Source organism: Aquarana catesbeiana, linkage group LG04 (genome assembly GCF_042186555.1).
Source record: "Aquarana catesbeiana isolate 2022-GZ linkage group LG04, ASM4218655v1, whole genome shotgun sequence".
NCBI classification, from domain to species: Eukaryota; Metazoa; Chordata; class Amphibia; order Anura; family Ranidae; genus Aquarana; species Aquarana catesbeiana.
The window spans coordinates 20,450,852-20,476,019 of record NC_133327.1 but is presented as its reverse complement, the minus strand read 5'-3'; positions in this window follow the sequence as shown (position 1 = coordinate 20,476,019).

The window sequence follows — 25,168 nt, the reverse complement described above, 5'->3', positions numbered from 1 at the left end:
GCGGTGCCTGAAAGAGAGAGGGACTTTATATCACATCTACTGGTCATGTCCCAAAATAGCTCCTTTCTGGACGGAAACGCAAACTATTGCTGAATCGCCTGTTGGGCGTACAGGTTCCCAGAGCCCCGAAATTATTTCTTCTTGGAGTGTCTGGATTGCGTATATCCCGACACTCCAGGAAATTGCTTGGCCATGTTCTTACAGCAGCGAGATGTCTGGTAGCCCTGTACTGGAAAAAACAGATTCCACCTACTCAAACAGACCTCTATACCAGAATAAAAGACATAGAGCTAATGGAGAAAATGACAGCTAGGCTACAAAATGGACTGGAGGCACATGATAAGGTCTGGGAGGATTGGCACAGGCGAGAGGACCCACCCTAGGCCAGCGGCTAAGCCCCCCCCCCTTTCCCCCCTTCCCCTTCTTATCCCTCTTTTCTCCTTTCCTCCTTTATCTTCTTTCCTTCTATATAATGCTAAAATATATTCAGACTAATGATGATATTTGCTGGTTGACAGCCCTAGATGATATGGAATGTGTTATACCACTACTGTGTGTGGATGATTATAATCAGAAGCTAACTGAATGCCGGATTAAATGTCCACCAGTTGCACTTAGTTACATGCGACACTATTGTTCTATGTATGAATATATTTTTATGTCTAATAAAAATTGTTATTTGAAAAAAATAATTTGTTCAGATCTTTTTGCAAGGTTTCCACATCCTGCGGAGAAGTTATTGCCCTGCTTAGCTTAGTATTGTCTGCAAATACAGAGATTGAACTGTTTATCCCATCCTCCAGGTCGTTTATGAACAAATTAAACTGGATTGGTCCCAGCACAGAACCCACCCCTGACCATTTTGAGTACTCCCCATTTATCACCACCCTCTGAACTCGCCCTTGTAGCCAGTTTTCAATCCATATACTCACCCTATGGTCCATGCCAACCGACCTTATTTTGTACAGTAAACGTTTATGGGGAACTGTGTCAACTGCTTTTGCAAAATCCAGATACACCACGTCTATGGGCCTTCCTTTATCTAGCTGGCAACTCACCTCCTCATAGAAGGTTAGTAGATTGGTTTGGCAAGAACGATTCTTCATGAATCCATGCTGATTATTGCTAATGATACCGTTCTCATTACTAAAATCATGTATATAGTCCCTTATCATCCCCTCCAAGAGTTTATATACTATTGATGTTTGGCTAACTGGTCTGTAATTCCCAGTGATATATTTTGGGCCCTTTTTAAATATTGGTGCTACATTGGCTTTTCTCCAATCAGCTGGTACCATTCCCGTCAGTAGACTGTCTGTAAAAATTGGGAACAACTGTCTGGCAATCACTTGACTGAGTTCCCTAAGTACCCTCGGTGCAAGCCATCTGGTCCCGGTGGTTTATTAATGTTAAGTTTCTCAAGTCTAATTTTAATTCTGTCCTCTGTTAACCATGGAGGTGCTTCCTGTGATGTGTCATGAGGATAAACACTGCAGTTTTGGTTACTGAAGCCCCCCCGATTCCCTCGTGAAGACTGAGGAGAAAAATAAATTCAATACCTTCGCCATCTCCCCATCCTTTGTAACCAGATGTCCTTCCTCATTCTTTATGGGGCCAATATGGTCTGTCCTCCCATTTTTACTGTTTACATACTTAAAGAATTTCTTGGGATTTTTTTTTGCTCTCCTCCGCTATGTGTCTTTCATGTTCTATCTTAGCCATCCTTATTGCACCCTTACATTTCTTGTTCCATTCTTTATAAAGTCTGAATGCTGATGATGATCCCTCAACCTTGTATTTTTTGAAGGCCTTCTCCTTTTCTTTTATATTCTCCTTTTACATTGGAGTTAAGCCATCCAGGACTTTTGTTCGCTCTTTTAAATGTATTACCCAATGGGATGCATTGGCTAATGCCCTTATTTAATATGCTCTTAAAGCAAACCCATCTCTCCTTCGTGTTCTCTGTTCCTAAGATTTTATCCCAATTTATGCCTTCTAGCAAGGTTCGTAGTTTAGGGAAGTTGGCTCTTTTGAAATTCAGTGTCTTTGTATTCCCTTTATGTTTCCTATTTGTGTGATTTATACTGAAACTAATTGACTTGTGATCGCTGTTACCTAAATTGCCCTGTATTACTACATCCGTGATCAGGTCTGTATTGTTGGTAATCAATAGATCCAGTAATGCTTTATTTCTAGTTGGTGCGTCTACCATCTGACCCATAAAATTGTTCTGCAAGACATTAAGGAACTGGCGTGCCTTAGATGAATGCGCGGTTCCCTCCGCCCAGTCTATGTCTGGATAATTAAAATCCGCCATTATGATAACACTTCCCATCCTTGCTGCTAATCCAAATTGTGATAGGAGATCTATCTCCACTTCCTCCCTCAGGTTAGGGGGTCTATAGCATACTCCCAGTATTATTTTCCCCTTAGCTTCATCCCTTTGGAGCTCTACCCATAAGGATTCCACCTCCTCCCTAGCTCCCTTAGTGATGTCATCTCTCACATTCACTTGTACATTATTCTTGATATATAGGCATACCCCTCCCCCTTTTTTACCCTCTCTATCCTTGCAATAAAGGGTATACCCCTGAATGTTTGCCAGCCAATCATGAGAGCTGTTGAACCAGGTGTCTGAAATCCCCACAAAATCCAAATCCTCCTCATACAACAGTATATCTAGTTCACCCATCTTGTCTGCCAGGCTCCTGGAATTGGTGAACATGCTACGTAGTTTAGACCGGGCGCATATTATCCTCGTATTAAGTGTTCCGAGATTGCAACTAGGACCTGCTACTATACTTACCTTTGGGTTTTTGTGCTTTGGTCAACCTACCACTAATGCCCCCAATACTGCCCTCTGGAATATGTTCTGCGCTGACTACCTCTACCTCTGGACCCCCCCATCCCCTAGTTTAAAAACCCCTCTAACTTTATGGCCATCTTCATTCCCAGCTGATCTGCACCCTCCTCAATTAGGTGCAGTCTGTCCCTTCTATAGTACCGGTTATCGACTGAGAAGTCGGCCCAGTCCTCCAGGAACCCAAACCCCTTCTTACTACACCAGCTCTTCAGCCACTTGTTTACTTCCCTAATCTCCCTCTGCCTTTCTGGTGTGGCTCGATGTACCTGAGAATACTACCTTGGAGGTCCTTTTCCTCAATTTAGCTCTTTAGGACACTCCATCTGCCTCTGACTTTGTCATTGGTGCCAACGTGCACCATGACAGCTGGGTCTTCCTCAGCCCCTCCCAGTAATCTGTCCACCAGATCCATGATGTGCCGAACCCGAGCACCCAGTAGACAACATACTGTTCGGCGCTTCAGGTCTTTGTTACAGATTGCCCTCTCTGTCCTTCTAAGAATTGAGTCCCCTAATGTTGATGTTGATGGGGAGAAGGGCCTCATCCCCACAACCCTTGCCCGGTGGTTGTGGGGGTCTGTGGGCGGGGGGCTTATCGGAATCTGGAAGCCCCCTTTAACAAGTGGACCCCCAGATCCCGGCCCCCCCCCCTGTGTGAATTGGTAATGGGGTACAAATGTACCCCTACCATTTCACAAAAAAGTGTCAAAAAGGTTAAAAAAGACAAGAGACGGTTTTTGACAATTCCTTTATTAATTTCTTCTACTTTCCCCGCTTCTTCTTCCATCTTCTTTCTTCTGGTCTTCCTTCGGTCTTCTTCTTCTTCTTCCGCCTCCATCTTCTTCCCCCGCTTCTTCCTCCGGTCTTCTCGTCCGGCATCTTTCTCCGGTTTCTTCTCCGGCATCTTCCTCCGGTTTCTTCTCTGCTTTGTCCTCCGCACGATCCGCCTCGTGGGAGTCTCCCGCTGTGTGACGCTTCTGTTCAGGTGACAGTTATTATATAACGGAGGGCAGAAGTGGAAGACTCCCACTGAGGCGGATCGTGCGGAGGACGAAGCGGAGAAGAAGCCGGAGGAAGATGCCGGACGAGAAGACCGGAGGAAGAAGCAGAGGAAGAAGCGGGGGAAGAAGAAGATGGAGGAAGAAGAAGAACCACCGAAGGAAGACCAGAAGAAAGAAGATGGAAGAAGAAGCGGGGAAAGAAGAAGAAATTAATAAAGGAATTGTCAAAAACAGTCTCTTGTCTTTTTTAACCTTTTTGACACTTTTTTTGTGAAATGGTAGGGGTACATTTGTTCCCCATTACCAGGTCACACGGGGGGGCTGGGATCTGGGGGTCCCCTTGTTAAAGGGGGCTTCCAGATTCCAATAAGCCCCCCGCCCTTCTCCCCATCAACATGGGGACAAGGTGCTTTGGGGGGCCGCTACCCCAAAGCACCCTCCCAATGTTGAGGGCATGTGGCCTGGTATGGTTCAGGAGGGGGGGCACTCTCTCGTCCCACCTTCTTTTCCTGCGGCCTGCCAGGTTGTGTGCTCGGATAAGGGTCTGGTTTGGATTTTGAGTGGGACCCCCGTGTCATTTTTTAAAAAATTTTGGCGAGGGGTTCACCTTAAAATCCATACCAGACCTGAAGGGTCTGGTATGGATTTTGAGGGGGACCCCTACGCCATTTTTTTTTTTTTTACATTTTGGCACGGGGTTCCTCTTAATATCCAAACCAGACCTGAAGGGCCTGGTATGGAATTTGGGAGGACCCCTGCGCATTTTTTTTTTTTTTTTTTTTTAATTTTGGTTCGGGGTTCCCCTGTGGGGAAATCCCATGCCCCTGGGGATGGGATCCCCAAACACTTTTAAGACAATAACTTGCATATTAACCCTTAAAATTAGCACTTTTGATTTCTCCCATAGACAATTCACTATAGCCGCTATTACTTCATGATTTTTTTTTTCCCTTTAGAAATGTCATTTTACTGTCAGACTATTCTAAACATGGCAAAAAAGTGCCACTTTACAGGCATACTATAGACACCCCCCCAGGTACGAAATTTAAAGGAATATTTCACTTTTATTGTTTCACTTTAAGCTTTATTAAAATCACTGCCCCCTAAAAAAAGGCCGTTTTTAAAACTTTTTTTTGCACTGATATATGTCCCCTGGGGCAGGACCCAGGTCCCCAAACACTTTTTATGACAATAACTTGCATATAAGCCTTTAAAATTAGCACTTTTGATTTTTCATGTTCGTGTCCCATAGACGTTAACGGTGTAAAGTTTTTGCCTGTTCGCATGTTCTGGATGCGAACCGAACGGGGGGGTGTTCGGCCCATCCCTAGTCTACAGCAAACAGTGCTGGTCGTGGACACGGTGCATCCTCAGCACGTGGCCATGGGGTACGCTTGTCCTTTTTTTTGGCAGCTGGCCATGTTGAGCCACAACATGCAGAAGAGTTAGTAGAGTGGATGACCAAGCCGTCCTCATCCTCCTCATCCTCTGTCACCCAGGCTCGGGGTACTTTGTCTGTCAATGCAGCTGCCAAATCGGCCTCCTCCATTGGCTCAATGTCATCAGTCACTCCTTCCCTAGCCCCACCATCATGCCCTGAGGAGTCCCCCGAACTGTTCGACCACAGTGTAGGGTACATGCTGCAGGAGGATTCGCAGTGTTTTGAAGGCACTGATGATGGTACCCAGGTTGAGGATGAAGGCAATAACGTGAGCCCAGAGAGAAGAGGGGGTGCCCAAGAAGGACAAGAAACTGGCAGTCATGTTCCCCCAGCTCAGGGCCGATCCCAGGAGGGTGCACGGGGTGCAGTGCACCCAGGCGCCAGAGAGGTGGGGGCGCTGAAGAGCCAGAGTGCTCCCCTCCCTCCTCCTCCTCCCCTCCGTGTGCAGAAGTAGCTCTGTCCACAGCAGGTCACCGCTGCGGAGCGGCCGCGCCGCTGTGCTTTACACACTGCTAGAGCCTGTGACCGTCCCCCCTCCCTCCTCCTCCTGTCAGAGGAGAGCAGCCGCCGGAGATCGGAGCGGCTGGTCTCTGTGTTGAGTGACTTCGCTGGGGAGGGGGGCGGCCCGTGCCTGCAGCCTGACACAGGTTCTCTCCTCCTCTGTCTCTCACTCCCGCCTAAGCTGCTGCCTGGCTGTCTCGATCTGCTCTTCACCGGGGCGGCGCGGCTGCACACTGTCCTCTCTAGCTGCCGCCCGGGTGTTAATGTGTCTGTACTGATAGAGGGAGGTTTGTCCCTGGGGGTCTGTACTAATGGGGGGGTTGTCCTGGGGGTCTGTACTAATGGAGGGGGAGTTGTCCTGGGGGGTCTGTACTAATGGAGGGGGGGTTTGTCCTGGGGGGGTCTGTACTAATGGAGGGATTTGTCCTGGGGGTCTGTACTAATGAAGGGGGGTTGTCCTGGGGGGTCTGTACTAATGAATGGGGGATTTATCCTGGGGGGTCTGTACTAATGGAGGGGGTTTTTTCCTGGGGGGGTCTGTACTAATGAAGGGGGGATTTGTCCTGGGGGGTCTGTACTAATGGAGGGGGGATTTGTCCTGGGGGGGTCTGTACTAATGAAGGGGGGATTTGTCCTGGGGGGTCTGTACTAATGGAGAGGGGATTTGTCCTGGGGGGGTCTGTACTAATGAAGGGGGGATTTGTCCTGGGGGGTCTGTACTAATGGAGGGGGGATTTGTCCTGGGGGGGTCTGTACTAATGGAGGGGGGTTTCTCCTGGGGGGTCTGTACTAATGGAGAGGGGATTTGTCCTGGGGGGGTCTGTACTAATGAAGGGGGGATTTGTCCTGGGGGGTCTGTACTAATGGAGGGGGGATTTGTCCTGGGGGGGTCTGTACTAATGGAGGGGGGTTTCTCCTGGGGGGTCTGTACTAATGGAGAGGGGATTTGTCCTGGGGGGTCTGTACTAATGCAGGGGGGTTTCTCCTGGGGGGTCTGTACTAATGGAGAGGGGATTTGTCCTGGGGGGGTCTGTACTAATGGAGAGGGGATTTGTCCTGGGGGGTCTGTACTAATGGAGGGGGATTTGTTCTGGGGGGTCTGTACTAATGGAGGGGGGGTGTTTGTCCGGGGGGGTCTGTACTAATGGAGGGGGGTGTCCTGGGGGGGTCTGTACTAATGGAGGGGGGTTTGTCCTGGTGGGGGGTCTGTACTAATGGAGGGGGGTTTGTCCTGAGGGTCTGTACTAATGGAGGGGGGGTTGTCCTGTGGGGGGTCTGTACTAATGGAGGTGGCTTTGTCCTGGGGGGATCTGAAATAATGGAGGGGGGGTTGTCCTGGTGGGGGTCTACTAATGGAGGGGGGTGGTTTGTCCTGGGGGGGTCTATACTGATGAAGGGGGGGTCTGTACTGAGAGAGGGGTTTATACTTAGTGGGGGGCTTGCACTGACAAAGGGGTGTCTATACGTGCGGAGGAGAGGGAGAGGGAGGGGAAGGGGCGAAAGAAGAGCCCGCAGCTGCAGTGAGGGGGGTCTGTACTGAGGGGCGACTAAAGTTGGTGGAAGGGGGTTGACACCATGTTATACCGCACCTGGTGACACCAACCCTAGTGACGTCACTGCAGCTGCGGGCTCTTCTTTCGCCCCTTCCCCTCCCTCTCCCTCTCCTCCACACGTGCACTGCTATACTAGTGAGCGGCGCTGGCCAGCACAGTCTCCCACTATGTTTCTTCCCCCGCCTTCATATCAGCCAGGGAAAAAATAGAATAGAAAAAGGAGCAAAGAAGAGGATTGTGAGACATGTAGTCCCGAGGACTGGCAGCCCCACTGTAACACGGAAACTGCAGCCCACACAGCAGGCTCAGCTGAATGGGAGAGAGAGAGATACAGGAGCCTGGGAAAGCTTTCAGGGAAGTACACCCAGGACTCCAGAGGGAGAGGGCAGTGCTGAGGGAACAACATCAGAGAGGAAACCCCACTGCCCTGCGCCACCAGAGGGAAAGACACACAGCCTAGCGCCATCCCTGGCGGAGAAAGGAATGGAGTCACTGCCAGAATACAGATCTGGGTGCTACCCAGCGGAGTCGCCACGGGCAATTCAGAGTGAGCTGACTCCTGATCAGTGGAACCATCGCTGGGTCAGGTGAGAGGGCCGATCGGCCATTATCTACTAACGTCCATAGGAACTGCAGTCTCTGACCATCTCCTGTATTATATCTGCAGTCTCTGACCATCTCTTGTATAATGTCTGCAGTCTCTGACCTTCTCTTGTATCATGTCTTCAGTCTTTGACCTTCTGTTGTATCATGTCTGCAGTCTCTGACCATCTCCTGTATCATGTCTGCAGTCTCTGACCTTCTCCTGTATCATGTCTTCAGTCTCCGACCTTCTCTTGTATCATGTCTGCAGTCTCTGACCATCTCTTGCATCATGTCTGCAGTCTCTGACCATCTCTTGCATCATGTCTGCAGTCTCTGACCATCTCTTGCATCATGTCTGCAGTCTCTGACCATCTCTTGTATCATGTCTGCAGTCTCTGACCATCTCTTGTATCATATCTGCAGTCTCTGACCATCTCTTGTATCATATCTGCAGTCACTGACCATCTCTTGTATCACGTCTGCAGTCTCTGACCGTCTCCTGTACTATGTCTTCAGTCTCTGACTGTCTTTTGTATCGTGTCTACAGTCTCTGACCATCTCCTGTACCATGTCTGCAGTCTCTGTTCATCTCCTGTACCATGTCTGCATTCTCTGACCATCTCCTGTACTATGTCTGCAGTCTCTGACTGTCTCTTCTATCATGTCTACAGTCTCTGATCATCTCCTGTACTATGTCTGAAGTCTCTGACCATCTCCTGTACTATGTCTGCAGTCTCTGACTGTCTTTTCTATCATGTCTACAGTCTCTGACCATCTCCTGTACTATGTCTGCAGTCTCTGACTGTCTCTTCTATCATGTCTACAGTCTCTGATCATCTCCTGTACCATGTCTGCAGTCTCTGACCATCTCCTGTACTATGTCTGCAGTCTCTGACTGTCTCTTCTATCATGTCTACAGTCTCTGATCATCTCCTGTACTATGTCTGCAGTCTCTGACTGTCTCTTGTATCATGTCTACAGTCTCTGATCATCTCCTGTACCATGTCTGCAGTCTCTGATCATCTCCTGTACCATGTCTGCAGTCTCTGATCATCTCCTGTACTATGTCTGCAGTCTCTGACCATCTCTTGTATCATGTCTGCAATCTGTGACCAGCTTCTGTACCATGTCTGCAGTGTCTGACTGTCTCTTGTATCATGTCTGCAGTCTCTGACCATCTATTCCATCTTGTCTGTAGTCTCCGACCATCTCCTGTATTATGTCTGCAGTCTCTGACCATCTCTTGTATCATGTCTGCAGTCTCTGACCATCTCCTGTACTATATCTGCAGTCTCTGACCATCTCTTGTATCATGTCTGCAGTCTCTGACCATCTCCTGTACTATGTCTGCAGTCTCTGACCATCTCTTGTATCATGTCTGCAGTCTCTGATCATCTCCTGTACCATGTCTGCAGTCTCTGATCATCTCCTGTACTATGTCTACAGTCTCTGATCATCTCCTGTACCATGTCTGCAGTCTCTGATCATCTCCTGTACTATGTCTGCAGTCTCTGATCATCTCCTGTACCATGTCTGCAGTCTCTGATCATCTCCTGCACTATGTCTGCAGTCTCTGATCATCTCCTGTATTATGTCTGCAGTCTCTGACCAACTCCTGTACCATGTCTGCAGTCTCTGACCATCTCCTGTACTATGTCTGCAGTCTCTGACTGTCTCTTGTATCATGTCTACAGGCTCTGACCATCCCTTGTATCATGTCTGCAATCTCTGACCAGCTTCTGTACCATGTCTGCAGTGTCTGACTGTCTCTTGTATCATGTCTGCAGTCTCTGACCATCTATTCTATCTTGTCTGTAGTCTCTGACCATCTCCTGTATTATGTCTGCCGTTTCTGACCATCTCCTGTACTATGTCTGCAGTCTCTGACCATCTCTTGTATCATGTCTGCAGTCTCTGACATCTCCTGTACTATGTCTGCAGTCTCTGACCATCTCTTGTATCATGTCTGCAGTCTCTGACCATCTCCTGTACTATGTCTGCAGTCTCTGACCATCTCTTGTATCATGTCTGCAGTCTCTGATCATCTCCTGTACTATGTCTGCAGTCTCTGACTGTCTCTTGTATCATGTCTACAGTCTCTGACCATCTCCTGTACTATGTATGCAGTCTCTGACCATCTCCTGTATTATGTCTGCAGTCTCTGATCATCTCCTGTACCATGTCTGCAGTCTCTGATCATCTCCTGTACTATGTCTACAGTCTCTGATCATCTCCTGTACCATGTCTGCAGTCTCTGATCATCTCCTGTACTATGTCTGTAGTCTCTGATTATCTCCTGTATTATGTCTGCAGTCTCTGATCATCTCCTGTACCATGTCTGCAGTCTCTGATCATCCCCTGTATTATGTCTGCAGTCTCTGATCATCTCCTGTACTATGTCTGTAGTCTCTGACCATCTCCTGTACTATGTCTGCAGTCTTTGATCATCTCCTGTATCATGTCTGCAGTCTCTGATCATCTCCTGTATCATGTCTGCAGTCTCTGACCATCTCTTGTATCATGTCTGCAGTCTCTGACCATCTCTTGTATCATGTCTGCAGTCTCTGACCATCTCTTGTATCATGTCTGCAGTCTCTGACCATCTCTTGTATCATGTCTGCAGTCTTTGACCGTATCCTGTATTATATCTGGGGACTCTTTCTAACAGAAGCCCTCTCTGTGTGCATCAGAGAGACTGCCCTTCAGGTCTCATTAGTGTTCTCTCTTTCTGTATTTTCTTTATTGTTAAGAGATCATGGGAGGATTTCAGGGTAACAAAGACTTCTTAGGGGAGCAGCTCTGTATTTGAGTCGTTGCCATAGAATCATTTGTAAAGGGGAGGAGTTGGTAAGATGACCACGCCCATGTGGGGGCGCCAGAAATATTTCTGCACCCAGGCGTCTGTGACCCTAGGATCGGCCCTGCCCCAGCTGCAGCATTGTCAGAGAGGATCTCGGTACAGGACAATTGCTGGGCACTCTGGAGTGCACGGGCACGCACCTGGGCACGTCGGCACACGCGTGCACGCGACGTTTGGCGCCGGTCGCTTTATTTAAGGTGCTGGGATTCTGTGCTCGGTGCTGTCCGATCATCAGCTTCCTGTTCCCGTACTTCCTGTTTGCCTGTGTGCTAGTCTGATCTCTCTGTGACCCGGCTTGTTTACTGGACTCTTCCCTGCTATCCGCCTGCATCTGACCCCGACCTGCCTCCAACTTTGAACTTGCCTGACCCCTTGTACCCTGCCAACCGCCTGCTGCCAAACCTGCCTGAGACCTGGACTTTGAATCTGCCTGCTCCTTTTGTACCGTGCTGACCGCCTGCTGCCAACTTTTGCTAGTGACCGGATCTGCCTGCTCTGCTCCTGCTCTGCACCTGTTAGCTGATCTTCAGTCTACCAATTATCTCCTACCAGCTTGCATCAGGATCTTGGGCCCTATCCCTGCAAATCAACCGCCAGGCTCTCATACCACTCTGTGCTCCCGTGCCTTCTGTTTGCTTTATCAGGAGTCGGGAACCAGGTACGTACGGGAGGCCTTCCCCTGCTATATCGGGTTCGTCAGTCAGGTACGTGTAAGTCTGACAGTATCGGACAGCCATGTCCGAGCCCGAGCAGGGGACCTCTCCCATGGAGGAACTATGCAGACACCTGGCGGGTCTCACACAGGCTGTGAAGAGCCTTCAAGAGGGTTGTACCAGACTGGAGGAACGAGTTCAGGTGTTGTCCTCACCAGCTAACCCACAAGTTGTTTCCGCTGCTGGACTCTCATCCGCACCCTCAGTGGTTATGTTACCCAGGGTCCCTACACCCGAAAGGTTTACCGGCGAGCACAATAAATATCGAGCATTTCGCAACGCCTGCAAAATTTACTTTGCCTTGCAACCACGCACCTTTTCCTTAGAAGCAACCAAGGTGGATTTTGTCATCTCCCTTCTATCTGGAGAACCACAGGCCCTGGCCCACCGCCTTCTGGAGCAAAAATCAATCTTTTTGGATAGTATGGATACTTTCTTTACCGCCATGTCTCAATTGTATGAGGATCCTCAGTTAAAAGCCACTGCTGAATCCGCTTTACACGCCTTACAACAAGGGCGCAGGCCCGCAGAAGACTATGTTCTGGAATTTAGGCGTTGGAGTTCGGATACGGACTGGAATGACGCGGCTCTGCATTATCAGTTCCGTTTGGAGTTATCCGATTCACTCAAAGACGAACTGGCATGGGTTGGTGTACCCCAAACTCTGGATTAACCTGTCTGTGCAGATTGATCGGTGCTTGAGAGAGCATTGTTCTGAGAGGTCTGTCAACCAGTTCCATCCCACTTGGGTCCTCCCCAATGTCCCTAGTGCTACCAGCTCTGTAGGCCAAAGTCTTCATGCACCAGCTACCTCAGCCCTTGATACTTCTGAACCGATGCAACTGGGGCTTCTCCACCCATCCCTCACCCCCAAAGAACAACAGCGCCGACGAGTCAATAATTTATGCATGTATTGTGGAGAATCGGGTCACTACGTGAGATCTTGCCCAAATAAGACACGTAAGTCTCTTTCAGCTACTTCTAAGTTTGCACCTGCCTTGCCTAACCTTGCTAACCATCTGGCTCTCTCCATTATCCTCCAGCTTCCAGGACAGGATCTGCCCACCTCGGTCATCACTGATTCAGGAGCTTGCAGTTGCTTCATTGATCTCACCTTTGCGGCCCATCACCGCATCCCTCTCCGACCAAAGTCACAGGGACTTGCTGTCCACCTCGCTGATGGTTCCACCCTTAGCTCTGGTCCGGTCACCCAGGAAACCATCCCACTGCTGGCTATCATGAACACCTGTCATCAGGAATTTCTCCGGCTGGACGCCATTTCTTCACCACTCTTCCCTATTATTCTAGGAATGCCTTGGTTGCAGGCTCATAACCCTAGCATTGATTGGGTTTCTGGGGAAATCAAGTTCCTTTCCAGTTACTGCCAACAGCACTGTTTGTACAGCACTCCTGCGAAACCCAGTCAACTCTTGTGTCTGGACACCGACATGGAATCGCAGCAGGCGATTCCCGCTCCTTACCGGGACTTCTCCGATGTCTTTAGTAAAAAAGGGGCAGAGACTCTTCCCCCCCCCATAGACCTTACGACTGTCCTATAGAGCTGTTGCCTGGATCTGAAGTTCCCTTTGGGAGAATATTCCCTTTAACAGAGCAGGAGCTGGATACCCTCAAGGTGTATATCGATGAAAATCTTAAGAGAGGCTTTATCCGTCCTTCCACATCACCAGCCGGAGCCGGCATCTTCTTTGTCGAGAAAAAGGATCACTCGCTACGACCCTGCATCGATTACAAAGAACTCAATAAAGTGACCATCAAAAATCGCTATCCTTTACCTCTCGTGCCAGAGCTGTTTCAAAGGCTGGGTTCAGCAAAAATCTTCACTAAACTCGATCTCCGTGGGGCCTATAACTTAATTCGCATCAGAGAGGGAGACGAGTGGAAAACGGCCTTCTGTACCAGGTTCGGACACTTCGAATACCTCGTCATGCCCTTCGGCCTGTGCAACGCACCAGCAACTTTTCAACATTTTGTCAATGACATTTTCCGTGACCTTCTGGATTTATACATTATAGTATACCTGGACGACATTCTGATCTTTTCCTCCTCAGTTACTGAACATCGCAGGCATGTCAGGAATGTGTTAACCCGGCTCAGGCAGCATGGACTTTATGCCAAGTTGGAAAAATGCAAATTTGAGCTCCAGTGCATTCAGTTCCTCGGCTTAATCATCTCTACCAATGGTATTAAGATGGATCCTCAAAAGATTGCAGCTATCCTGGACTGGCCCGCTCCCTCCGATAAAAAAGGGGTCCAACGCTTTGTCGGCTTTGCCAGTTTTTATCGGAAATGTATAAGGGGTTTTTCTGCTATAATCGCCCCCATCACAGAACTAACGAAACAAGGGACTCGATTCTGTTGGTCCCCTCAGGCGCAATCAAGCACCCAGACCCTTCCTTACCATTTGTCCTTGAAGTGGATGCATCGGAGGTCGCGGTAGGGGCAGTACTTTCTCAGCGGCAAGGCGCCAAGGCTCTCCTTCTCCCCGTAGCCTTCTTCTCACGAAAACTCTCTAATGTGGAGAAAAATTATGATGTAGGAGATCGGGAGCTGTTGGCCATTAAAGCCGCACTTGAAGAGTGGCGCTACTTATTGGAGGGGGCCGCTCACCCCATTTTGGTCTACACGGACCATAAAAATCTAGAGTATCTGAGAACGGCCAAGAGATTGAGACCACGGCAGGCAAGGTGGGCCCTGTTCTTCTCTAGATTTCAATTCCACATTACGTATAGACCAGGCACCAAGAACATCAAACCGGATGCATTATCCCGTATGTTTCATGACTTCAGGGAGTCTTTGCCTCCAGACACTATTCTCCCTGCTGGAAATTTCCTGCTTCTTCAGGGGGATCTCATATCCCGTATTAAACAGGCTTCAAGGAGTTGGTCCCCTTCTGTGGAAGTCAATGTAAGCTTGCAAGAGGGCCTGTTCCAATACAAGGACAAAATCATGGTCCCAGAGGACCTGAGGACTGCAGTACTAGAACTCTGCCAAGACCACAATTTGGCTGGGCATTTTGGTGTTTTGAAGACAACAGAGCTGGTACAACATACCTTTTGGTGGCCCCAGCTGGTAAGCGATTGCAAGAGTTTTGTGGAGTCTTGTACCACCTGTGCTCGGAGCAAGAATAGCCGATTGAAGGCCTGGGGCCTATTAAGATCCTTACCCATGCCGGAAAGGCCATGGAAAATGATTTCGATGGACTTCGTCGTTGAGCTCCCGCTGGCAGAAGGCTACTCCACCATCTTCGTCATTGTAGACAGACTGTCCAAAATGGCCCACTTCCTACCCATGAAGGGTACCCCTTCAGCTTTGGAGACTGCAAAAATATTCATTAAGGAAATTGTGCGTCTACACGGAGTTCCCTCAAGTATAGTATCTGATCGTGGGGTTCAGTTTACTTCCAGGTTTTGGAAAGCTCTCTGTAGGTCTCTTGAGATAGAATTGGCATTCTCGTCTGCCTACCATCCCCATTCGAATGGGCAGACAGAGAGAACTAATCAGACTCTAGAACAGTACCTTTTGATGCTTTTATGCTTTCTCACAAAATGACTGGGTCTCTCTTCTGCCTATTGCCAAGTTTGCCTACACCAACTCTGTGCACTCGGCCATCAAACAAACACCATTTTTTGCAAACTATGGTTTTCATCCATCCTTTTTGACCGGCTTCTTACCTGAATGTGCGATTCCCGCAGTCTCCGAAACTATGAACTTCTTCATCAACAACAACAAATTATTGCAGGAAACCATGGCTAGAACCCAGGAATACAATAAAAGGATGTATGACAGGAAGAAGCGAGGAGAACTTTTGTTAGAACCTGGCAATCAGGTCTGGCTGTCTACCAGTAACTTAAGGATGGCTTGTCCCTCGAGGAAGTTGGGTCCTAGGTTCATGGGTCCCTTTTCAGTCAAGAGGAAGATCAATGATGTGACCTATGAGCTGGACTTACCTAATTCACTGAAGATCCATCTGGTCTTTCATGTGTCCCTGCTTAAACCCGTTACCCCCAATTCCTTTTTGGGTCACAATACTGGCCCGCCTGAACCCGTAATTATCAACAACGAGGAAGAGTTTGAGGTGGAGGCAATTTTGGATTGCAGGAAGAGACACAACCAAATACAATACTTAATCAAGTGGAGGGGGTATGGACCAGAAGATAATTCTTGGGAACCGGAAGTTAACTTGCACGCTGAAGAACTCTTAAGGGATTTTTGGAGCACCCATGCGGATAGGCTGGCCCGACTGGGCATCCGGAGGCTGCCCTTAAGGAGGGGGCACTGTCAGAGAGGATCTCGGTACAGGACGATTGCTGGGCACTCTGGAGTGCGCCTGGGCGTGTCGGCGCGCGCGTGCACGCGATGTTTGGCGCCGGTCGCTCTATTTAAGGTGCTGGGATTCTGTGCTCGGTGCTGTCCGATCATCAGCTTCCTGTTCCTGTACTTCCTGTTTGCCTGTGTGCTAGTCTGATCTCTCTGTGACCTGGCTTGTTTACTGGACTCTTCCCTGCTATCTGCCTGCATCTGACCCCGGCCTGCCTCCGACTTTGAACCTGCCTGACCCCTTGTACCGTACCGACCGCCTGCTGCCTAACCTGCCTGTGACCTGGACTTTGAATCTGCCTGCTCCTTTTGTACCGTGCTGACCGCCTGCTGCCAACTTTTGCTAGTAACCGGATCTGCCTGCTCTGCTCCTGCTCTGCACCTGTTAGCTGATCTTCAGTCTACCAATTATCTCCTACCAGCTTGCATCAGGATCTTGGGCCTTATCCCTGCAAATCACCCGCCAGGCTCTCATACCACTCTGTGCTCCCATGCCTTCTGTTTGCTTTATCAGGGGCCGTGAACCAGATACGTACGGGAGGCCTTCCCCTGCTATATCGGGTTCATCAGTCAGGTACGTGTAAGTCTGACAAGCATACTGCCAGGTTTGCTCCAGTGGCGAGAAGGGAGGAGATGATGAGGTCACTGAATCTACGTGGGTACCTGATAGAAGAGAGGAGGAGAAGGAAGGGGAGGTGGAGGTGGCACATCTCCAACGAGGCAGGATGCCCTCCAGGGGCCATCTTAAGGGCAGCCAACTGACTGCATCACACCGCAGAGCTCCGCATGTGCCGGGCGCTGTTGACTCTGCACGTTTTTCCAAAAGTTCTTTGGTGTGGGCTTTTTTGAGATGTGTGCAGCAGATCGCACCGTTGCAAACATATGTCTGAAGCGTATCAAGTGTGACCAAAACAGCAGCCACTTGGGCACCACATGCTTGAGCAGACATATGTCGAGCTCCCATGCAGTCCGTTGGCAACAGTACGTAAAAGACCCACACCAAAGAACAAGACGGAACTCTCCTTGCTCCTCATCAGCTGGGATCTCCAACCCCACTATACCTTCAGTCCTCTCAGAAACCAGCACTGACAGGAATGAAGGTGTAGAATTAGGTGTGCCAAGTACTTGCGGGCAAACACCAACGTCCGATTGTAGCAGGCAAATTTCCCTACCCCAGTTGATAAACCTTTGGAAGAAATTCAGTCCCAGCCATCCACATGCTCAGCGGCTGAATGCTAGTTTTGGCTAAATTGCTAGCACTCCAACTGCTGCCTTTTCAGCTGGAAGACTCTGCCCCCTTTTGAGGATTTGTGGAATGTGTGGTACCTCAGTGGCAGGTTCCCTTTCTTTCACGGCGCCCTGGGTAACCCTGCTGGTGCAGTATTGTTGGAGCTTGTTCTGCCACAACGCCTCCAAAATGCTGGTAGTGGGGATTCTGCCACACCTCTCTCCTCCACCCCCTCCTCTCCTTCTTCCTCTATGGCCTCTTCCTGTGTAGATTTCTCCTCAAAACCAGCGGTGCTCCGTAGGTGTTCTAGAGGCTACGCATGCATGCAGGAAAAAAGATGCCATGCGGTGCTTGAGTTGGTCTGCTTAGGGGACAGGAGCCATACTGGGGCAAAGATTCTGTCAGCTCTGCAGGGGCAGGCTCAGAGGAGGTTGATGCCATGCCAGCTTCAGCCAGGGATGGTGGTTTGCGACAATGGCACCAGCCTCCTCTCCGCCCTCCGACAGAGACACTTCACCCATGTGCCCTGTTTGGCTCACGTCCTTAATTTGGTGGTGCAGCAGTTCTCGTGCAGGTACCCGGGCATACAGGATATCCTGAGGCAGGCCAGGAAAGTCTGTGGGCATTTCCGCCGGTCATAAAATGCCAGTGCTCGGCTGGCTGACCTTCAAAAGGAATGCAACCTGCCCAAGAACCGCCTCATCTGTGACATTCCCACTAGGTAGAAGTCAACGTTGGCAATGCTGCAGCGGCTGCACATGCAGCAGAGGGCCATCAACAAGTACCTGTGCGAGTATGGTACCAGGACAGGGTCAGGGGAGCTTGGCTGTTTTTCGCCACGCCAGTGGCTTATGATCAAGGATGCATGCACTGTCCTGTCACCATTTGAGGAGGCCACGAGGATAGTGAGTAGTGACAGTGCATGCATCAGTGATACTGTCCCTCTTGTCTACCTTGTGGAGCACACGCTGTATGGAATAATAAACACGGCACTTGAGGCAGAACAGAGGGAGGAAGAGGAGGACTTCCTTACCTCTCAAGGCCCCCTTTATCTAGACAGTATTCCTGCGGGCCTGCCGATCTCACAGGAAGATGAGGAGGAGGAGGATTGTGTCACCATGGACATGGAGCCTAGCACTTCGCATCAGCAGCAGTCTTCAAGGGATCGTTTACAATCCCAAGAAACCCATGGACTTGTACATGGCTGGGAGGAGGTGGCTGCGGATCAGCTCGTCCTTGGTGACCCAGAGGACTCCGGATCGAATGCCTCAGCAAACCTACGCTGCATGGCCTCACTGATCCTGCAAAGCCTGTGAAAGGACCCTCGGATTCGTGTGATCAAGGAGAGGGATCACTACTGGCTGGCAACCCTACTTGATCCACGTTACAAGGGTAAGGTTGCGGAACTTATCCAGCTGTCACAAAGGATCGGTTCCAGCAACCATCGCCAGTGTCTGTTGTACATGGTGCAGGAATACCTAGGGGCAAGATCAGACTTGAAGACCTTTCCAACCGAAAATCCACTGGGTTACTGGGTCTTGAGGATGGATCACTGGCCAGAGCTTGCACAGTTTGCAATTGAGCTACTGGCCTGTCCTGCATCCAGTGTACTTTCGGAATGCACATTCAGTGCCGCTGGAGGCTTTGTAACCGATCACAGAGTGTGCCTGTCCACAGACTCGGTTGATCGGCTCACCTTCAAAAAAATGAATCAGTCTTGGATCACCAGCTACTAAGCACCTGATGCTGATATAACCGAATAATTTTTTTATGAATGTGAGAACCCTTGAAGCATGCCTATGCTGATGCTGACTGACTATCCTGTTATGCCAAGTGACTATCCTATTCCTCCTCAATGTTCATGTTGATGGCTTCTAAGAACATTTTTGGTTCTGGGCACCAGCACCAGTGCCTAAAGCCCAATTTTTCTGCTCCTGTTTAACAGGGGCATGTAATTCCAATTTTTTCTGTAATATTTTGCAGCAGGGCTTGTTCCTGCACTCACCTAGAGTATCTGTGAGGAGTTGCAGTGTTGTGGCACCAGCGCTAGTGCCTAAAGCCCAATTTTTCTGCCCCTGTTTAACAGGGGCGCGTAATTACAATTTTTAAATCTAATATTTCACAGCAGGGCTCGTGCCTGCGCTCAACAACAGAATCTGTGAGGGGTTTTAGTGTTGTGGCACCAGTGCCTAAAGCCCAATTTTTCTGCTCCTGTTTAACAGGGGTGTGTAATTAAAATTTTTGCTGTAATATTTTGCATCGGGGCTCGTTCCTGCACTCAACTAGAGTATCTGTGAGGGGTTGCTGTGTTGTGGCACCAGCACCAGTGCCTAAAGCCCAATTTTTCTGACCCTGTTCAACAGGGGCATATAATTATAATTCTTGATATAATCTTTCACAGCAGGGCCCGTTCCAGCGCCACCAAGAGTAACTGTGAGGGCTTACAGTGTTGTGGCAACACCACCACACTATAACCAAATGCCCAATGTTTCTGACCCTGTTCAACAGGGGCATGTAATTAGAATTCTTGATATAATATGTCACAGCAAGGCCCATTCCAGTGCCCAGCAAGAGTAACTGTGAGGGCTTACAGTGTTCTGGAACCGCCAACACCTAAGGCCCAATTTTCTGCAGAGTATATAGGGCAGGCCCCTGCTTTCAAACATCCGACTTACAAACGACTCCTACTTACAAACGGAGGGAGACAACAGGAAGTGAGAGGAAATCTACCCCTGGGAAGGGAAATTCTCTCCTGTAAGAGTTAATATGGGAAAATGGTGTCTCCTCCACTGATTTATCACCAATCCTTGTTTCCCTTAAAAACCTCAAATTTTCAAAATCCAATTGTCATTGGGACAGAAAGTGAGGTGAAATCTTCTGAACAGGGGCACAGACAGTAAAACAAATGTTACAGGGATGATAACACTTCCCTATGTTTTCCAAAAAGCTTTAAAATAGATTTTTTGGCTGGAGCTACACTTACAAAATGTACCTGTTCCAAATTACAAACAGATTCTACATAAGAACAAACCTACAGTCCCTGTCTTGTTTGCACCACCTGTATACTGCTATTCAGAGTATATAGTGCCTGGGGGGCCCAACACCTTTTTTTTTTTTTTTTTATTTGGGTGCTGGGTTCCCCTAAATATCCATACAAGACCCAAAGGGCCTGGTAATGGACTGGGGGGGGTACCCATGCCGTTTGTCTCACTGATTTTCATCCATATTGCCAGGACCCGACATTACATTAAGGCCGCAAGCAGTTTTAAATGACTTTTATTCCTTTAAAAATTTCATTTTGTGCAGGGACTGTTCTAAGCACGGGAAACACGCGCCACTTTACAGGCATACTATAGACACCCCCCCAGGTACTATATTTAAAGGAATATTTCACTTTTATTTTTTCATTTTAAGCATCAATAAAATCACTGCTCCCAGAAAAGCGTCCTTTTTTAAAACTTTCTTTTGCATTGATACATGTCCCCTGGGGAAGGACCCGGGTTCCCAAACCCTTTTTAGGACAATAACTTGCATATTACCTTTAAAATTCGCACTTTTGATTTCTCAAGTTCGAGTCCCATAGACTTTAACGGTGTTCGAATGTTTGTGCGAACTTTCGGTCCGTCCTCATATTCTGGATACGAACCGAACTGGGGGTGTTTCAGCCCAACCCTACTGGTAATCTGCAGTATGTCCGCAGTCTCTGATTGTCTCCTGCAGTATGTCTGCAGTCTCTGGTAATCTCCTGTAGTATGTCCACAGTCTCTGGTAATCTCCTGCAGTATGTCCATAGTCTCTGGTAATCTCCTGCAGTATGTCCGCAGTCTCTGGTAATCTCCTGCAGTATGTCTGCAGTCTCTGATTGTCTCCTGCAGTATGTCCGCAGTGTCTGATTGTGTCCTGCAGTATGTCCGCAGTCTCTGGTAATCTCCTGTATTATGTCTGCACTTTCTGACCCTCTCCTGTAGCATGTGTATTAATGTGCCGCTTTACTTGCTCAATTATTTGGAATTGCTCCACTGCCCAGTGAGTAGTAATGATGTGCATTAATCTGTAGCAACCAATCAGCGAACAGTAGTGATCTGTTTTAATCTCTAGCAACCAATCAGTAAGTGGTAATGATGTGCTGTAACCCCTAGTAACCAATCAGTGAGCGCTAATAATGTGCAGTAACCTTTAGCAACCAATCAGCAAGCAGAAATTATGTGTTGTAACCTCTAGTAACTAGCCAGTGAGCGATAAAGATAGGCTGTAACCTCTGGCAAACAATTGCAATCGCTGCGTGATCTGCTACAGTAAACTGATTTTGAGTCTACCTGCTATTTTTTGTATGTCTCAGAATGGAGGGGGGCCCCAAGAAAATGTTTGCACAGGGCCCAATTAAAATTAACCCCTTGCCGACTGCCTCACGCAGAATGGCACGGGCAGGCAGAATCACTTACCTGTACGTCATCTGCTGGCGCGCGGGGGGGGGGGCGATCGGACCCTCCCCCAGTGCCTGAGTTGGTCGGCTTCTGTCCGGGAGCGATGAAAGGTGAGGGGGAGGCCATCTGTTCATGGCCCCCCCCTCGCGATCGTTCCCAGTCAATGAGCTTCTTCCTCTGCTGCTGTATAGTAAACAGCAGCAGAGGAAATGATGTAATCTCTCCTCGGCTCAGTATTTTCCGTTCCGGCGCCGAGGAGAGAAGACATCTGAGTGAGTTGCACAACACACACAGTAGAACACCCCAGGCATACTGTACACCCCCCATCAGCCCCCCCACCCCACCCCCCGTCACACTGACACCAAGCAGTTTTTGTTTTTTTTTCTGATTACTGCATTGGTGTCAGTTTGTGACAGTTAGTGTGGTAGGGCAGTTAGTGTTAGCCCCCTTTAGGTCTAGGGTACCCCCCTAGACCTCCCCAATAAAGTTTTAACCCCTTGATCACCCCCCGTCGCCAATGTCTCTAAGCGATCGTGTTTCTGATCGCTGTATTAGTGTCACTGGTGACGCTAGTTAGGGAGGTAAATATATAGGTTCGCCGTCAGTGTTTTATAGCGTCAGGGACCCCCATATACTACCGAATAAAGGTTTTAACCCCCTGATTGCCCCCTAGTTAACCCTTTCACCAGTGATCACAATATAACTGTTACGGGTGACGCTGGTTAGTTAGTTTATTTTTTATAGTGTCAGGGCACCCGCTATTTATTACCTAATAAAGGTTTAGCCCCCTGATCGCCCAGCGGTGATATAACTTAGGTTTTAGGGTCAGATAGGGTCTGCGTCGCCCCAGGCAGCATCAGGTTAGTGCCAGTAGCGCTAACACCCACGCATGCAGCATACACCTCCCTTAGTGGTATAGTATCTGAATGGATCAATATCTGATCCAATCAGATCTATACTAGCGTCCACAGCAGTTTAGGGTTCCCAAAAATGCAGTGTTAGCGGGATCAGCCCAGATACCTGCTAGCACCTGCATTTTGCCCCTCCGCCCGGCCCAGCCCAGCCCACCCAAGTGCAGTATCAATTGATCACTGTCACTTACAAAACACTAAACACACATAACTGCAGCGTTCGCAGAGTCAGGTGTGATCCCTGCGATCGCTAACAGTTTTTTTGGTAGCGTTTTGGTGAACTGGCAAGCACCAGCCCCAGGCAGCGGCAGGTTAGTGCCAGTAGTGCTAACACCCACGCACACACCGTACACCTCCCTTAGTGGTATAGTATCTGAACGGATCAATATCTGATCCGATCAGATCTATACTAGCGTCCCCAGCAGTTTAGGGTTCCCAAAAACACAGTGTTAGCGGGATCAGCCCAGATACCTGCTAGCACCTGCTTTTCGCCCCTCCGCCCGGCCCAGCCCAGCCCACACAAGTGCAGTATCGATCGATCACTGTCACTTACAAAAAACTAAATGCATAACTGCAGTGTTCGCAGAGCCAGGCCTGATCCCTGCAATCGCTAACAGTTTTTTTGGTAGCGTTTTGGTGAACTGGCAAGCACCAGCGGCCTAGTACACCCCGGTCGTAGTCAAACCAGCACTGCAGTAACACTTGGTGACGTGGTGAGTCCCATAAGTGCAGTTCAAGCTGGTGAGGTGGCAAGCACAAGTAGTGTCCCGCTGCCACCAAGAAGACAAACACAGGCCCGTCGTGCCCATAATGCCCTTCCTGCTGCATTCACCAATCCTAATTGGGAACCCACCACTTCTGCAGCACCCGTACTTCCCCCATTCACATCCCCAACCAAATGCAGTCGACTGCATGAGAGGCATTTTCTCCCGAGTACCCCTACCCAACGAACCCCCCAAAAAAGATGTCGTGTCTGCAGCAAGTGCAGATATAGGCGTGACACCCGCTATTATTGTCCTTTCTGTCCTGACAATCCTGGTCTTTGCATTGGTGAATGTTTTAAACGCTACCATACACTAGTTGAGTATTAGCGTAGCGTACAGCATTGCACAGACTAGGCACACTAACACAGGGTCTCCCAAGATGCCATCGCATTTTGAGAGACCCGAACCTGGAACCGGTTACAGTTATAAAAGTTAGTTACAAAAAAAAGTTACAAACAAAACAAAAAAAAAACACAAAAAAATATATATAAAAAAAAATAAAAATAGTTGTCATTTTATTGTTCTCTCTCTCTCTCTCTATTGTTCTGTTCTTTTTTACTGTATATTATTCTGCAATTTTTTTTGTTACTATGTTTTATCATGTTTGCTTTTCAGGTATGCAATTATTTATAATTTACTATTTACTGTGTTTTATTGCTAACCATTTTTTACAGCATTCACGACTTTGAGTGGTTATGCCAGAATGATGCCTGCAGGTTTAGGTATCATCTTGGTATCATTCTTTTCAGCCAGCGGTCGGCTTTCATGTAAAAGCAATCCTAGCGGTTAATTAGCTGCTTTTACAAGCAATGGGAGGGAATGCCCCACCACCGTCTTCCGTGTTTTTCTCTGGCTCTCCTGTCTCAACAGGGAACCTGACAATGCAGCTGGTGATTCATCCAGCTGACCATAGAGCTGATCAGAGACCAGAATGGCTCCAATCATCTATATGGCCTAAGAAACCGGAAGCTACGAGCATTTCATGACTTAGATTTCGCCGGATGTAAACAGCGCCATTGGGAAATTGGGAAAGCATTTTATCACACCGATCTTGGTGTGGTCAGATGCTTTGAGGGCAGAGGAGAGATCTAGGGTCTAATAGACCCCAATTTTTTGAAGAAAGAGTACCTGTCACTACCTATTGCTATCATAGGGGATATTTACATTCCCTGAGATAACAATAAAAATGATAAAAAAAAAAAAAAAATGAAAGGAACAGTTTAAAAATAAGATAAAAAAGCAAAGAAATAATAATAAAAAAAAAAAAAGCACCCCTGTCCCCCCCCTGCTCTCATGCAAAGGCAAACGCAAGCATTGGTCTGGAGTCAAATGTAAACAGCAATTGAACCATGCATGTGAGGTGTCACCGCGAAGGTCAGATCGAGGGCAGTAATTTTAGCAGTAGACCTCCTCTGTAAATCTAAAGTGGTAACCTGTAAAAGCTTTTAAAGGCTTTTAAAAATGTATTTAGTTTGTCGCCACTGCACGTTTGTGCACAATTTTAAAGCATGTCATGTTTGGTATCCATGTACTTGGCCTAAGATCATCTTTTTTATTTCATCAAACATTTGGGCAATATAGTGTGTTTTAGTGCATTAAAATTTAAAAAAGTGTGTCTTTTCCCAAAAAAAATGCGTTTGAAAAATCGCTGCGCAAATACTGTGTGAAAAAAAAAAAAATGAAACACCCACCATTTTAATATGTAGGGCATTTGCTTTAAAAAATATATAATGTTTGGGGGTTCAAAGTAATTTTCTTGCAAAAAAAAAATTTTTTTTCATGTAAACAAAAAGTGTCAGAAAGGGCTTTGTCTTCAAGTGGTTAGAAGAGTGGGTGATGTGTGACATAAGCTTCTAAATGTTGTGCATAAAATGCCAGGACAGTTCAAACCCCCCCCCCCCCCCCCAAATGACCCCATTTTGGTTTGTGCCACCTGGGCATTACATGGCATCTGAAACTGTGATAGGCAGTGAAGAGTGAAATCAAA